This window comes from Gossypium hirsutum, chromosome A03 (genome assembly GCF_007990345.1).
Source record: "Gossypium hirsutum isolate 1008001.06 chromosome A03, Gossypium_hirsutum_v2.1, whole genome shotgun sequence".
NCBI classification, from domain to species: domain Eukaryota; kingdom Viridiplantae; phylum Streptophyta; class Magnoliopsida; order Malvales; family Malvaceae; genus Gossypium; species Gossypium hirsutum.
In genome coordinates, this window is record NC_053426.1 from 53,731,835 (window position 1) to 53,747,908 (window position 16,074).

Here is a 16,074-nt window from a genome sequence, read left to right on the forward strand (position 1 = left end):
ATTATAGATTGAAATAAACTAAAGGGGATAAAGTAGCAATTAAACCATTTAATAAATGGTTATGTGTAGGTGGTTGGATATGTTTAAGTGTAAATGCATGCATGTGTATTTTATATATGTTATATCATAAAGTTAATAATGATAATAATAATTTAAATGAAATAGAAAGAAAGTGGAAAGAAAGAGATGAAATGCATGCAAATTAGAAAAGAAAGAAAAAGAAAAGTGTAACACCGCTAACCCGTATCTGTCGCCGAATTAGGGTTACGAGGCATTACTGAATAAAACACAGTTTAGCACAGTTTAGGCCTCTAAATCTTAAACAATCATCAGCATCAATCCAAAATTTTGAATCAAGGTTCGAATCACATTGAGCCCGTTTTGCTAACATTTCATTATCAACTTTCTGAGCTTCACAACGCTGCTGTATAAATAATGATCTCGCTTTCAACTCAGCTATAATCCAGCCGTCATCAGATAGAACCATCTGAGTATTCATCGCACGTAGTACAAACAAAGATTTCTGACTTAAAGCATCAGCCACAACATTAGCCTTTCCCGGATGGTAGTCAATCACTAGCTATTAATCTTTCAACAATTCCAACAATCTTCGCTATCGCCAATTCAAATCTTTCAGAGTCATCAAATATTTTAAGCTTTTGTGATCAGAAAACACATGACATTTCTCATCGAATAGATAGTGGCGCCAAATCTTCAACGCGAACACGATAGTTGCTAATTCCAAATCATGCGTCGGGTAATTCTTTTCATACGACTTTAATTGTCTCAAGGCATAAGTTATAACTTTGCCTTCCTACATCAAAGCACAACCCAGACCATTCAGCAATGCATTACTATAGATTATGAATTCTTTACCCGATTCTGGTTGAACTAACACTGGAGCTTTTGTCAATAAAGCTTTCAGTAGATCAAAACTTTTTTGACACTTGTCCGACCATTCGAACAGTAACACCCTCTACCCGTGTCCGACGCCAGGACAGGGTATGATGCATTACCTGACTTAAACATGCACATACATGTAAAATCCGACCATAAAATTTCAACCAATTAAAAAACATTCAAACACATGCATGTCGTCCCTTATACGGGCCTACGAAGCCCAAAACATACATTGGGGGTGGTTCGGGACTAAACCGAGAACTTTCAAAAATTTTATGAAACTTACGAAATTTTCCATATATAGAGAGTCACACGCCCGTGTGGGTTAGGCTGTGTGATCACACACACCCGTATGGCTTGGGACATGCTCGTGTCCTAAGTCCGTGTAACTCTCTGTTTATGATGTCAGCAACAAAATAGGGTTGCATGGCTAAGTCATACGCCCATATACTAAGGCTGTGTCCCTCACACGGCTGAAACACATGGTCGTGTCTCTGCCCGTGTGGCCAACACTTAGGCTATTTTCCAAGCCTTGGTCAACTATAAACCCTCATACATTTACACAACATCAAGGACATATAAGATGTCATCCATTTAATGATTAAACATCTTCAATTAGGCCACAAACATAACATTTGCATGTCATGATACATATCTTTTACATACTCATTTTATACTAAGTTAAACACACCAATTCGCACTCATTTGGCGTTGTCTATTATGATATCACTTGTACTTTTACACCATGGTTACCATCATACCAAAAGATTTCAACTTAATCATCAAACATTCATATTCAAGTCTAACTCATAACTTTATAACATACCAACATATTTCACAAGCGTAGAATAACATGCTTGTCTAAGACATTGCACACCACATCAAGTCACATACTCACATCACATGAAACTTTTAAGCTTGTGTATGCATATATAATAGGGCTACAACCTAATAATCAATATAGGCCACATCTCATGGCTATATACAATTGAATCATTATAAGCCAATACATTTGGCCAAATCATGAAAAACATATATCGAAAGACTAAGTCTCTATACATGCCACTCACTTGAAAACACTTAAGGTTTATTAATACCCCAAATTGATAATTTGATAGTGTGATGCTACCTTCGACGATCTCCAACCCCAAGCTAACTTGACAACACTGAAGAAATGGAAAGGAGGCAGTAAGCTTTATAGCTTAGTAAGTCCATATGAAAATAATAAGCAATATGTCAACATGCTTCTCTAGGTAATACAATCATAATTAGACTTTTACTTATGTTTTGTTCAAGCTGTTTTATCAGGTCATAGTTACTAAATTATTTATATCTTGAGCTAAGAAACTCCAAATTAAGATCCACTAATTTTCCCTTAAACTGGACTCACATATATTCTTACCATAAAAGTTTTAGAATTTTTGGTTTAGCCAATAAGTACAGTTTATTCTTTAAATTCTCCCCTGTTTCGCTGTCTGACAGTTCTGACTCCTCTTCACTAAAATTTAATTATCTCATAGTACGGGATAACGATAATGTTCTGTCTATTCCTTTTGAAATTAGACTAATTAAGGATTTATTCATATGAATTCTAATCCATAATTATTTTCATATAATTTTTTATAATTTTCCAAAGTCAGAACAGGGGAATCCAAAATCATTCTAACCCTGTCTCACAAAAGTTCAAATATCTCATAATATGAAATTCTTTTGCTTATATAGTTTCTTTTATTTAAGACTAGACTTAATAAGATTTAATTTCATATTTATTCAGCCTCTATTTCGACTTCCACAATTTTTGATGGATTTTCAAAATCAGACTACTGCTGCTATCCAAAACTGTTTTAGTGCAATACAATGATAACTATCATAAAATAGTTTCCAACTAATCATGAACTCACCATTTCATGGATCCCATACTCATTTACACAATAGAGCTTAATATAAAAGTCATTATTTCTCATGGGCATACTTAACCATGCATTCCATCGATCAAGGTAATTTTTACTAAATACCTACACTTAATCAACAAGTTAGTCACTTGAATATCAATATACATAGATGAGCTCATTATATCATGTACACATTCAAATTCAAATTTCTCAAGTCATTTACATGTACTTTATCCATTGAATCATTGAGTTCCTGATGGATATTTCATCATGTAGTACACTCTAGATGTACAATTTACTGACCGTCAATTCATATATTCAGTAGCACCCCTTTCGGTACACTCTCTCGAGCCACATGTTTTACAGCAAAATTACCAATCCAGGCTAAATTCTAGCTGTGGCATGTACTCTAAGGGCTTTGTTGGATTATTGGAACGACGGAAAATGTGCAAGTGTACATTACAACAAGTAATAAAGTACAAGTAAATGTCGAGTTATCGTACCCACAGGGACTGTAAAAGAATTATTTATGAAATTAATTGTAAAACACTTTGGTGAGGTAAAAATAATTTGGTTTTAAAAGGTGGTCAAAAACTATTTAAAAAATTAGTAAATAATTAAAAATAACAAAAGAGTTCCAATGCACGATTCCAAATAAGATTTAATCAATGTAACATACTTGTGTTGGATTAATTATATTTCTTGAACTCAAAATTATTAAACTCATGTTTATACTGTTACGAATAAATTCACAGCAACCCGGTAATCTGCTAACTTATGAACAAACTTACATACAAAAATCCATTCATGTCTTGACATATCCCTATGTCAATTCAACCGACTAAACATATTCTAGCAAGCAAACATGCTATTGCACATACATACTCATTAAATTGAACCAATCTCTTGCATATCCCTATGTCAATTCAAACGATTAATTAAATCTAATAAGCATATAAAAGACTTTGTGAAGTAACAAGGCATCCCTACCTTGAAACAATTTAATCACAATAATCTTGCAAGTTATGCAAGGCAATAATATCGCCAGATACATTGCTAATTTACCCTTCAGCTACCTTAGAAGAATAAACATGCACTGATTAAGTACGGTGTCAATTAATTACAATTTCAATCCGTTTAAATAATTAATTCATTAGTTACCTCACAGCCGTAAAGTGAGAATAATTTAGGCATGGTTTTACTTAATTAAGCATCTTACCGAGGTTTATAACAGCATAAACATCATTTTAACAATTTAAGCAGACAGAATATAATCAACCCAACACAAACATAATTTAAGATGAATTGATGAAAATAAACATTCCAATAGCATAAATATTCATAAACATGTTCGTCAAAACAACAACAAAAATTAAAGAGTTAGGGAACAAGAGGCAAATCCAGTGTTTCTCCATGGCTTGACTAGTTGCTCCGTTCTTCGTTTTTCGTTGGCCTTGGCTATCAAGGTGGCTTATGAACACCTAATTGCTGCTCCAAAATCTCTGATAGAAGCCTCTTTTCCAAGAGAAGAAATCGGCACTTGAACAAGAGGGAATGGAATAGAAAAAATGAGAGAAAAGTGAGAGAGGGAATGAGAGAATGATGTGAAGTGAGTGATGCTTTGAATGATCAGCAAGGGGTCGCTTTTATAGCTGATTGTGGCTGCTAAAAATAGAAAATTCTAGCAGCCAAAGAGACCTCCCTTGGCCGGCCACACACATGGCAAAGTTGAGAGTTTCAACTTTGCTATTTTAAGCTTGGGGCAAATCTACAAAGCCATAATTTAAGGAGGGGTTTGAATGCAATTTAGAAGTCTTTTGAGGGCCTTTTTGTAAGCATATTTAATCAGATAAAATTCTGATTTGGGTCAGCATATGTACGGTTCTAGGCTGCCCATTTAGTGGCTGGTTCGGTTCACTCAATTTGGCTCGACCACTGCGGTTCAACTGGACCCTCTCTCCATAATTAATTAAAAATAATTTATTTAACTCACATTAAATGGGGAATAAATTAAAATTAATTAAATTATGAATTAATACACATTTCTGGACCGTCTTAGGCTGAAAATTAAAGTGCCTCGATACTTCAAGGTGCTTATCGATTTTGTGCTTTCAGCAGTGTCAGCCGAGCCAATTTTTGACTTTTGGGCGAATCTGTAGAAAATAGTCAAAATTAATCAAAATTAAGTATAAAATTAAATAAATTCACCATGTTAATATTTTTAACATGATTTAATTATTTTATAATATTTAATTATTTTTGACAAGAATTTAACCGGATTTGCATGAATTTAAGTAAAATTGGGTATGAAAAAGTATATAAATTTTTTGTGTTTCCACACCCCCAAACTTAATTCATTGCTCGTCCTAAGTAATGCACAAATTGTGAAAAGAATCTCTTGGAAACTCCTTTGAAAAATTCTTTCTGAACAACATTTTCCCCAAAATTATGAGTTTAAAATACTTATGCTCAAGGACAAGAAATCTGATAGTTATGCTACTTAAAAATACATATTGTTCTAATTAAATTCAACAACTTATTATAATACAAAATTTAGAATAAATGATTTTGTAACAAAGACATGTTAACCGTTACCAATTTGATTTTTATTCCTTTATTTAAGACTAAGCTGCAATCATTAAGCTTAACTTATGTCTTCATATGTTGATAGTAGCAATTTCTCTCCACTAATGTAGGTAGCATGAGGACTTTAAATCAATAGGTCTTCGTCAAGGTTTTAACTTGGCTAGGCTAGGGGTAGGTGAAAGATGGATAAATTTTGGTTTAAGAAACCCTAGACTCAGTGTTAATCGAACCTTCGGAATTTTTACCTTCGATACACCAACTTGACTTTCATATGCTCTTTTTTACATCTTTTCCAAATACATGTGCTCTCTCTTCCTTTTTTTTAATTAATACAAGCACTTACTTTGTATACTGCAATTCTCGAGCAATTGATACTTCTTTTCAACTCCCCTAAACTTATTTTCGAAGTACATCTTGAATATTACTGAGTCTAGTGTTTGGGACAATTTTAAGATCATTAAGCAAAAAGTAATGGCTAATTATTGTAAGGGTCGAAATAAAATTAGGCCATATAGTCTCAAAGGATAAAATTTTACCATGGTGGGCTTGAAAGGCTCAAACGGTCCAAAGAGTAGTTGCCTAAATCATTTCCAACATTCCATACTCCCTAGTATTTCGCCTCAAGAAACTACTAAGTCAATTCTAAAGACTTAAACTTTCATGCATACCTAACTTACCTAAAGAACTAAAAATTTTATAGTACGAATTTACATGCTTTATTAGAAATACATTCATGTCATTATTAAAATAACATGATAATTTATTGAAATAATAGAACTTTATTCATACTCAAATTGAGCATACTTAACAAAATTCAAAGTTTTGAAAAAATATATCCTAACCATAATTAAAAGAAAAATTTTATTCTGAGTAGAAATAATTCAAATTTTCGGTCCCCCCAACTTAAAATGAACAATGTTCTCATTGTTTAAAGAGAACAGATACTATACACCAGGTAGGATTTTAGAAAAGAAGAGGTGAGTCAATTTGACTGCTTAAGTACCAAGCTCTTTCTAAATCCAATCCTAGACATGTATATATCCATTGCCACACTTTATACTTTGTGACTTGTTCACATTTTATTAGTTATTTTCCTCTCTTTTTTTTATTATGCAAAAAATAAAAGATTCCTAATTAAACTTAATCCTAAAATGACCTAAGAACAGAAATAAAATAAAGTCAAGATCCCCCATTTATTTATTTGCAAACCCTTCCGAATTTGACTCATCTTTTGCTCAATCACTATCGTATTTGCATGAATCGCTTCGCTCCTTCTTTGATAATGGACTTCATGGTTCAAATATGAAATCTGGAAACTCAGGCACAAAAAAAATCGGGTCATTGTATATTTTCTTAAAAGCACTTCTCATCGAGTCATCCCTTATTTTTGAGTATCTCCAGTAGGCTTGTTGCTGCCATTGCATATGTTGCATTAAGTCCATCAATTTTGATAGCTCATCTTGAAGGTCTGGGCTAGGCGGTTGAGCTCTAAACATTGAAGTTTCAGCATCAGGTTCAACTTCTAGCTCCACTGATTCTACCTTATCAGGGACTTCAAATGATTGCATCGTGGGATCTTCTTCTTCATCAGGGTCCTCCGGTTCCTCAGTTATTTCAACTCGTTACTGTAGAACTGAGTCTCCAGCTACTCAGTTGAGGTCCCAATCTATGATTGTGCCTTGGCTATACCCTGTCTTCCTTACATTTACGAGAATTTCAGCTTTCAAGCACAGAATTGTTATTGTAAACGGGAAATGAGCAGGCCCAGAGCATTTAATGGTACAATTCTGTATCTCCCTCAAGATGATCTTCCCCACATCAATGGTCTTACCAGTTAGGATTAAGTATAATAAGACCATTAACTCTAATGAGATTGTAGTCCCATGTGAGCTAGGCATAAGGCTGAATCGGATGAAGTAAAACCATACCTTTGTGAGTGGCATCAAATATTCTCTTGGACGAGTTTGGATTCCTTATTTTGACACAGTCCATGTAGTACCCTGAACTGTCAGTTCCTCGAGAATTTCTTGCAAATTTTCATGCTTGATATTGCTCATCAATGTGGAATATTCGTCGTTTTTAAAATCTGGTAATTCAAAGAACTCATTAATAGCATTTGAATTTATTGGTACCTTGATTCCGCGAACTGGAGCTTCTGTCATCTCACTTGAAGTTAAATTCGCATAGAACTCACGAACTAGCTCCTCGTCCACACTAGGTCTCTTTTCACAGAATAGCTCCCAATTGAGGTTTTCAGCAACTTGACGAATACGTGACATAAAGTCTCGATAGTTGCTCTCCTTTAATGTAAAGCCTTTTTTTGGATGCATCTGTTGATTTTTGAAGATACTTTCGTATCTCACTTTGGCTTCTTCACAGTGGAACTTGTTTTGTGTTTCATCAATTTGAGCAGAAGCACGAGTTCTCTTGCGAGGCATGTTTAACCTGATCATATGATGGGAAAAATTATTTTCTCAATAAGATTTAATAAAAATTATTAATAATTCAATGAATTAAAAAAATTAATTAATTGAATAAAATTAAAAATTAAGAGAAAACTAGGTCTTACTACCTTTTTTGTAAAAATATAAGAACTCTAGTAAAATAATAATAATAATGAAGGAAAAGATAACAATTTAAAAGGAGGGTTGGAGGGTTTGCGGCTTAGGGTGGATGAAAGGAGAATGCCGCACAAGCAGCTAGGGCGTGCGGGCGTGGTGCGTGTGAGGGCAGTGATGCGCAGTAGGGCTGGAAGCAATCAGCAACATGGGCGTTCAGCAGCAGGCAGGACTTGGGCGGGCGCAGGATGGTGCGGAGGGCAGGTATCGTGCGCGGCGTAAAGGTTTGGCGCGAGCTGAGGCTGGGGCAGCTTGAGGCAAAACGCGCGTTGTGTGCGCGGGATGTGCGTGCGATGGAGCTAGGCGTGTGCTGGCCAATTGCTTGGTGCTGCTGTTGCTAGGGGCTTCGGCACTTTGGTGTTTTGATGCTTTGGATTTTAAGTGTTAGATGAATGGGAAGATGGGTGGTATTTATAGAGGGAGAAATATGAATTAAAGTAGAATTCTTAAAACAATTTAAGTAATAAAAATTCTAAGTTCTAATCTTATATAAAGATAACAACAATTAATAATTAGATATATGCATATTAAATTATTAATTGCTATTTAATTTATTTTAAACAAAGATAAAATAAAATAAATCCTAATTTTATGCTAGGTTGATAAAGATTAATATATAAATTTTAATAGATATAATTATATATTAAAGATTATCATCTTATTATCTTTATTAAAAACTTATCAAATAAAATCCTAAAATTGATAATAATTAATATATATTATAACGGGTATAATTATATATTAATAATTATCAATTTTTTTTCTTTTTTTTAACTGAAAACATTTATTCTAGAAGCCTTTTGAAAATATTTACAAAAAGAGACATCTAGTTTTTATTATTCACGAAAAGAGCAACCAAATTTTAAAAATACTTCAATTAAGTCCCTAGGCTTAATGAAAATTTGAAATTGAGTCGCAATTTAAAACTCGGGTCAAAATTGACCTTTTTATTTGAAAAATCAAAGATTAAAATCTCTATTTAGAGAATAATTTTTAGGAAAATTATGTTAAAATCAATTCCCAGGAAAGATTGGAGGGGTCACAAGCGGTCCCGCTTAAGTTCCAATCTCCTAAATAGAATTTATTTAAACATACTAGTCCCCAAAATATACCTTAAATCATTTATTAAAAAGGAACATAGGAAAATTTTAAAACGCAATTTCATTCTGTTCAATCTTATCTCCCTAATAGTATTTCAGGCGCTGAGCGTTAACTCAAAAAATACCTCCCTTACCTTGGAGCTTGACAACTCCGTATGGATGGACATGATGAATCGTAAATGGTCCAGACCAATGTGATTTTAGCTTACCTGGGAAGAACTTTAGTCTAGAATTAAATAACAGAACTTGCTGACCTGCTTCAAATTCTCGAACTCGAATGTGCTTGTCATGCCATTTCTTAAATCTCTCCTTGAGTAATTTGGCATTTTCGTAGGAGAATAGCCGGAGTTCCTCTAGCTCATTGAGTTGGAGCATCCGTTTCTCTTTAGCAAGCTAAGGATCCACGTTGAGTTGTCAAAGAGCCCAGTAAGCCTTGTGCTCTAACTCTAAGGGTAGATGACATGCTTTCCCAAAGACCATCCTGTAAGGTGACATCCCTAAAGGTGTCTTTTATGTTGTTCTGTAAGCCCATAAAGCATCATCCAACCTTTTGGACCAATCAAGTCGGTTAGGGCAAACTACTTTCTCACGTATTCCCTTGATTTTCTGATTTGTCAGTTCAACTTGCCCATTCATCTGCGGATGGTAAGCTACTGCAACCTTGTGTTTCACTCCATGCTTGTTTAATAACCATTTTAATCACTTGTTCACAAAGTGGGACCCTTCATGACTAATGATAGCTCTTGGGGTTCCAAACCTTGTGAACATGTGTTTCTGCAAGAACTTAATTACAACCCTAGCATCGTTTGTCGGATAGGCTTCAGCCTTGACCCACTTGGACACATAATCTACTACTACCAATATATACTTGTGGCCAAAAGACGGAGGAAAAAGGACCAAGAATATCAATACCCCATACATTGAACAATTCTACCTCAATGATGTTTGTTCGAGGCATCTCATTTCTGTTGGTGACATTTTCGACCCTTTGACATTGGTCACAGCTCTTTACGTACGCATATGCATCCTTGAATAGTGTTGGCCAAAAGAACCTAGCTTGTAATACTTTGGCCGCCGTACAAGTTCCTCCGAAGTGTCCCCCACTCGGAGCTGAGTGACAATAGTATAAAATCTTTTGTACTTCATCTTCTGCCACGCATCTCCTGATCATCTGATCTGCACACTTCTTAAACAAATATGGCTCTTCCTAGAAATAGTACTTCACATCGTGAAAGAAATTTCTCCTTTCTTGATACGTCTTATTGATTGGCATCAAACCACAAGCTAAGTAGTTAGCAATATCAGCAAACCAAGGGGTACTATGGACATGACTTACTTTCAGTATGTGTTCATCTGGAAATGTTTCCTGAATTGGTATACTAGTTGAATTCCCTTCTTGTAGCTCTAAACTAGACAAGTGATCTGCTACTTGGTTTTCTACTCCCTTCCAATCTTCAATTTCTAAATCGAACTCTTGAAGTAGAAGCACCCACTAGATCAGCCTCAGCTTAGCATCTAGAAGCACCCACCGGATCAGCCTCAGCTTAGCATCTTTCTTGGCAAGTAAGTACTTAATTGCCAAGTGGTCCGTATATACAGTTACTTTCGTACCTACAAGATAAGATCAAAACTTGTCAAAAGCAAATACAATCACAAGTAGCTCTTTTTCTGTTACCATATAGTTCAATTGAGCTCCTGTAAGAGTCTGGCTTGCATAGTAGATGGGATGAAAAACTTTGTTCCTTCGCTGGCCCATGACAGCCCCTATTGCGAAGTCGCTTGCATCACACATTAATTCAAATGACAAATCCCAGTCTGGTGTGACGATTATGGGTGTCATAACTAATCGACTCTTCAAATCTTTAAAAGCCTTTAAGCATTCATCATCAAACTTGAACGTCGTGTCCTTCTCCAATAATTTGCATAAGGGTTTAGCAATTTTGGAGAAGTCCTTGATAAATCTTTGATAGAACCTGACGTGGTCCAAAAAGCTCCTAACACCCTTTACAGATGTTAGAGGTGGGAGTTTCTCGATAACATCTACCTTTGCTTTATCTACCTCGATTCCATGTCTCGTTATCCGACGCCCTAGAACAATTCCTTCTCGTACCATGAAATAGTACTTTTCCTAGTTAAATATTAGGTTCGTTTCTTCGCATCGCCTTAGTACCTTAGCTAGATTGGTTAAGCAATCATCATAAGTATCACCGAATACTGAAAAGTCATCCATAAAAACATCCAAGTACTTCTTAACCATGTCAGTAAAAATAGACATCATACATCTTTGAAATGTAGTAGGTGCATTACATAAACCAAATAGCATGCGTCTAAATGCAAATGAACAGTACGGGCAGGTGAACGTTGTCTTATGCTGATCTTCTGGTGCTACTGTAATCTGATTATACCCAGAGTATCCATTGAGAAAACAGTAATAGTCTCGCCCCGCGAGTCTATCCAACATTTGATCCAAGAATGGAAAAGGAAAGTGATCTTTCCTAGTCGCCTTGTTCAGTTTCTGGTAATCAATGCAAATCTTCCATCCCTAACTGTTCTAGTTGGTATCAACTCGTTATTCTTGTTCTCTACAACTGTGATACCTCCCTTCTTTTGCATGCACTGGACCGAACTTACCCACGAACTGTCTAAGATGGGATAAATGATACCCGCATCTAACCACTTGATAATCTCCTTTTTCACCACGTCCTTCATAATGGGGTTCAGTCTTCATTGTCCATCAATTGTCCCTTTTTCACCATCTTCCAGGATAATCTTGTGCATGCATACAGATGGACTAATACCATGGATATCAACTATGGTCCATCCGATAGCCTTATTAAATTGTTTCAACACCAAGATGAGTTTCTTTTATTGCTCAGTAGTTAATTCTACTGGAACAATCACAGGCAAAGTAGAAGCGTTACCTAAATAAACGTATTTTAAATGTGAAGGTAATACCTTGAGTTCTAATTTAGGTGGTTCCTTAATTGACACTTTTGGTTGGACATACTCCCTCTTCTCTAACTCCAAAGATTCAAAGCGGGATTGCGGATTAAATCCCCTTTGATTATCTTCTAACAAAGCTAAATATTTATCCTTCTCTCATTTAGAGGATCTGATGTCAAAATTTGTTCCAACGGATCCTCAACATAGTTGAGCTCCTTTTCCACTAATGAATCCTCTAAGTCGGATACTGCAGAACAATCATCAATTGTGCCAGGAAATCACATTGACTTAAAAACATTAAATGTTACCTGATCATCCTGAACATGCATCGTAAGCTCGCCCTTCTGCACATTAATAAGTGTCCTTTCGGTTGCTAAGAATGGTCTTCCTAGGATAATAGACAATTCTTTGTCTGCTTCAAAGTCTAGGATAACAAAATTAGCAGGGAAGATAAATTTATCTACACGTACCAATACATCCTCGATTTTTCCTTTTGGATGTGCTAAGGATCGATCTGCTAGCTGAACTGTAACCGTAGTATGTCTAACTTTACCTATCCCTAACTTTCTAAATATTGACATAGGCATCAAGTTAATACTCGCACCTAAGTCACATAAAGCCTTACCACAATATGTTCCTCCAATGTTGCAAGGTACGGTAAAACATCCAGGATCCTTAAGCTTTGGGGGTAGTTTGTCTTGAAGATATGCACTGCATTCCTTCGTCAGAGCTACCGTCTAAAATTCTCCAAGTCTTCATTTTTTGGACAGGATATCCTTCATTAACTTGACGTAGTTCGACATTTATTCAAGTGCTTCAACCAACGGGATGTTGATGTGAAGTTGCTTGAGTACGTCTAGAAATTTCTTGAATTGAATTTCCTGTTTTTGCTTCTGAAGTCTTTGAGGGTAGGGTGGTGGTGGTTTCTTTACTGGAATTGGTTGATTCATTTTCTGCGGTAATTCTGCATCTAACAGAGTTGTTAGTTGATCGGAATTAGCTGGTTTTGGAATTACCTTGTCAGGTTTTTCAGATTCTAGTTCTTGTGCAACGAGAATTTCAACACTCGGTTGAACTTCCTCTAAGTCTTGAGCATCAGCTGGCTCCTTTTCAGCTTCAATAGTGTTGGGCTCTACTGTCTTTCTGCTCATCTATGTCAACGCTTTCTAATACTCCTTCCCCGAATTCCTTAGATTCTCCATATCACTAGGTAAAGCACCTTGTAGTCAGTTCCCGAGTTTAGTAGCCAGCTGGCCCACTTGATTCTCTAAATTCCTTAGAGTGGCATCATTTTTTGCCATGTATGCCTTCAATAAATTCTCTAAGCTATTGGATGATTCGGGCTGAGCTGATTTCTGAGCTTGTTGGGAAAAACTAGGTGGCTGAGTCAATCTAGGTTAAGCGTAGTTGTTACTGGTTCCAGCCCTTTGGTCGCTCCAGGAAAAATTCGGGTGGTTTCGCCATGATGGGTTATAAAAGTTGGATTGCAGTCCTTGCCTTCCTCGGTTTTGGTTCTAGTTACCCATGTAATATACGGATTCAGGGTTTGATGGACATTCTTCGAACAAATGTCCTTCCCAACAATAAACACAGGTTATACTCTCAAATTGGTGAGGTGGTTGGTCTGCAAAACTGTTAGACCCATTAGTGGTAAGATTCTTAAGCATTGACAATATTAAAGATACTTGAGATGCGAGTGAAGTGAGAGCGTCTACTTCATGTATTCTAGCGACTCGTCTTCCTGACGCGACTCGATTGGTTGGCCATTGATAATTGTTACTGGCGATCCTCTCGATGATTTCGTAAGCCTCATTATAGGATTTAGAAAGGAGAGCACCATTAGCAGAAGCATCCACTACCATCCTCGTGTGAGCATTAAGACCATTATAAAATGTCTCAAGTTGGATGTAATATGGGATTCGATGATGAGGGCATTTCCGTAATAGCTCTTTGTATCGTTCCCATGCCTCATACAATGACTCATCATCCATTTGTTGGAAAGCAGTGATCTCGTTCCTCAACTTAGCTTTCTTACTAGGCGAGAAATACTTCATGAGGAATCTTTCGGCTAACTCTTGCCATGTAGAAATTGAGTTTGCTGGCAATGAATTCAACCAGGTTCGAGCTCTATCCCTTAGTGAGTACTGGAATGGCTTCAATCATAATGCATCTTTGGAAACTCCAGCTATTTTGAAAGAGTCGCTCACCTCCATAAATAGTCTTAAATGAAGATGAGGATCTTCTGTAGGCATTCCACTAAATTGGCCCACTGTCTGAAGCATCTGGAACATGACTGGCTTTAGCTCAAATTGTTGTGCCTCGATTTTGGGTCTCCTAATACCCAGATTAAGATCATTAAAAATAGGAACTGCATGCTACCTCAAGGCTCTATCCCTATCATCAGCAATAAGGATAGGATTTTGAGCAAGGTTTGCTCCATTTCCTTGATTCATATTCTCGAAATTCATTCCTTCAGTCCTTCTCTGGTTCGCCTGTCTTCTTTGCTATCGAAAGGTTTATTCTATCTTAGGGTCTACAGGGAGTAAGTCAATAATCCAGTCAATACTTATAAACACCTGAAATAATCACAGAAAAATTAATTAAGTTAAAAATTAAACAGAAAAATAAAACAAGATGTAAAACTAACTGATAAACCGTAAATTATACAAATTTTTACCCCATGTTTAATGCATTTTATAGATGATTTCTCATTAGAATTGGTGAATTCGATGCTCCTAATGCTTTAATTTCATGGTTTGTACTCAGGAGAGCGCCAAGAGTCAAAAGGAACCAAAAACGAGCCAAAAAGGGACAAAACGGACCAAATCAAGAAGATGACATGGCTTAAGCCTTGCCACACGGGCAGCTCACACGCCCGAATCTTTCGAGGGTGTCGACCAATGCTTTCAAGATTCACACAGCCTGGTCATTGACACACACGGCCGTGTGCAATTTAATGGTTCAAACACGGCCTGGCAATCACGACACACTGCCGTGTCACACGGGCGTGTCCTTGATGAGCCCAAGTTAAGTCCAATTCGGAAAAGGCCACTTTGGAGGGTTTCTAGGCATTCCAAAGCCTATAAATTCACACTAGAGGAGTAAAAAAAGGGAGACAGAGAAGAGGGGTAAGGAATTACCTTAAGGAAGCCGATTGATCCATCTCAGAAGCCGGATTCATCATCAAGACTGAAGATCTCTCCTCAATTTCCCTTCAGAAGTTTTGGGTTTTCTTTATGTTTTGTATTCTTTATTCTTCTGAGATGTTTTCTTATTTAGTTATGAACTAAATCCCCTAAATACCTAAGGGAAATGAAACCTAAGACGAATCTTGTTATTATTTTTTGAATCGTATGATAAATATTTAACTTGTTCTTAATTATGTGTTCTTAATTCTTGTTTTGATATTTCAGGATACGAATTCAAGACACGCTCTTATTTAGAGGAGGAATAGACCCTGTCTAAGAGTACATTTTCCATAATTAAGCGGAGTTGATTGTGCGCCTAGAAATAGGATGACAAGATTTTGCCAGATTAGGGTGAAACCTAATAAGGGGATCCATAGATCGAGTTAATGCAACCCTAGAGTGTTAATTAGAGAAAAGTCTCGGTTATTCAATCTAGGGATTAGACGTTATTAGTCTTGAATAAGGATAATAACATAACTTAGGGATCTCTACGGAACAAGTTGAATGAATAAATCGTCCGATTCGGAGCCAGAATAATAAGTAAAGTCTAGGTGGAATTTTCCTTAGGTATTGTCTCAAGTCAATCGATTTTCCCAAAAGCAATTCCCCAATTCTTTTCTCTGTACATTCTTAGTTTAAATAATTAGTTAATTAAAACAAACTCCTTTTATTCTATGGCTAGATAATAAAAAGAGAGTTATTACTAGTACTTTTGGTTCCCTTGGGTACGATATCTCGGTCTTGCCATTACTATACTATTGTTCGGTAGGTGCGCTTGCCTTTTTGTTGTGATAATAGTTAGTCTAGGTTTGATCTTCATTATAAAAATTTATTACTTGTTAGGAAT

General features: G+C 36.1%; 1 non-coding gene across 1 annotated transcript; it reads left to right on the top strand.

The window, feature by feature from the left end:
* The first annotated feature begins 13,956 nt into the window (after positions 1 to 13,956).
* Positions 13,957 to 14,063, top strand: LOC121225540 (small nucleolar RNA R71). Its single transcript, XR_005923406.1, has one exon. It is a non-coding gene; the product is annotated as a small nucleolar RNA R71 (small nucleolar RNA).
* Positions 14,064 to 16,074: the final 2,011 nt, after the last annotated feature.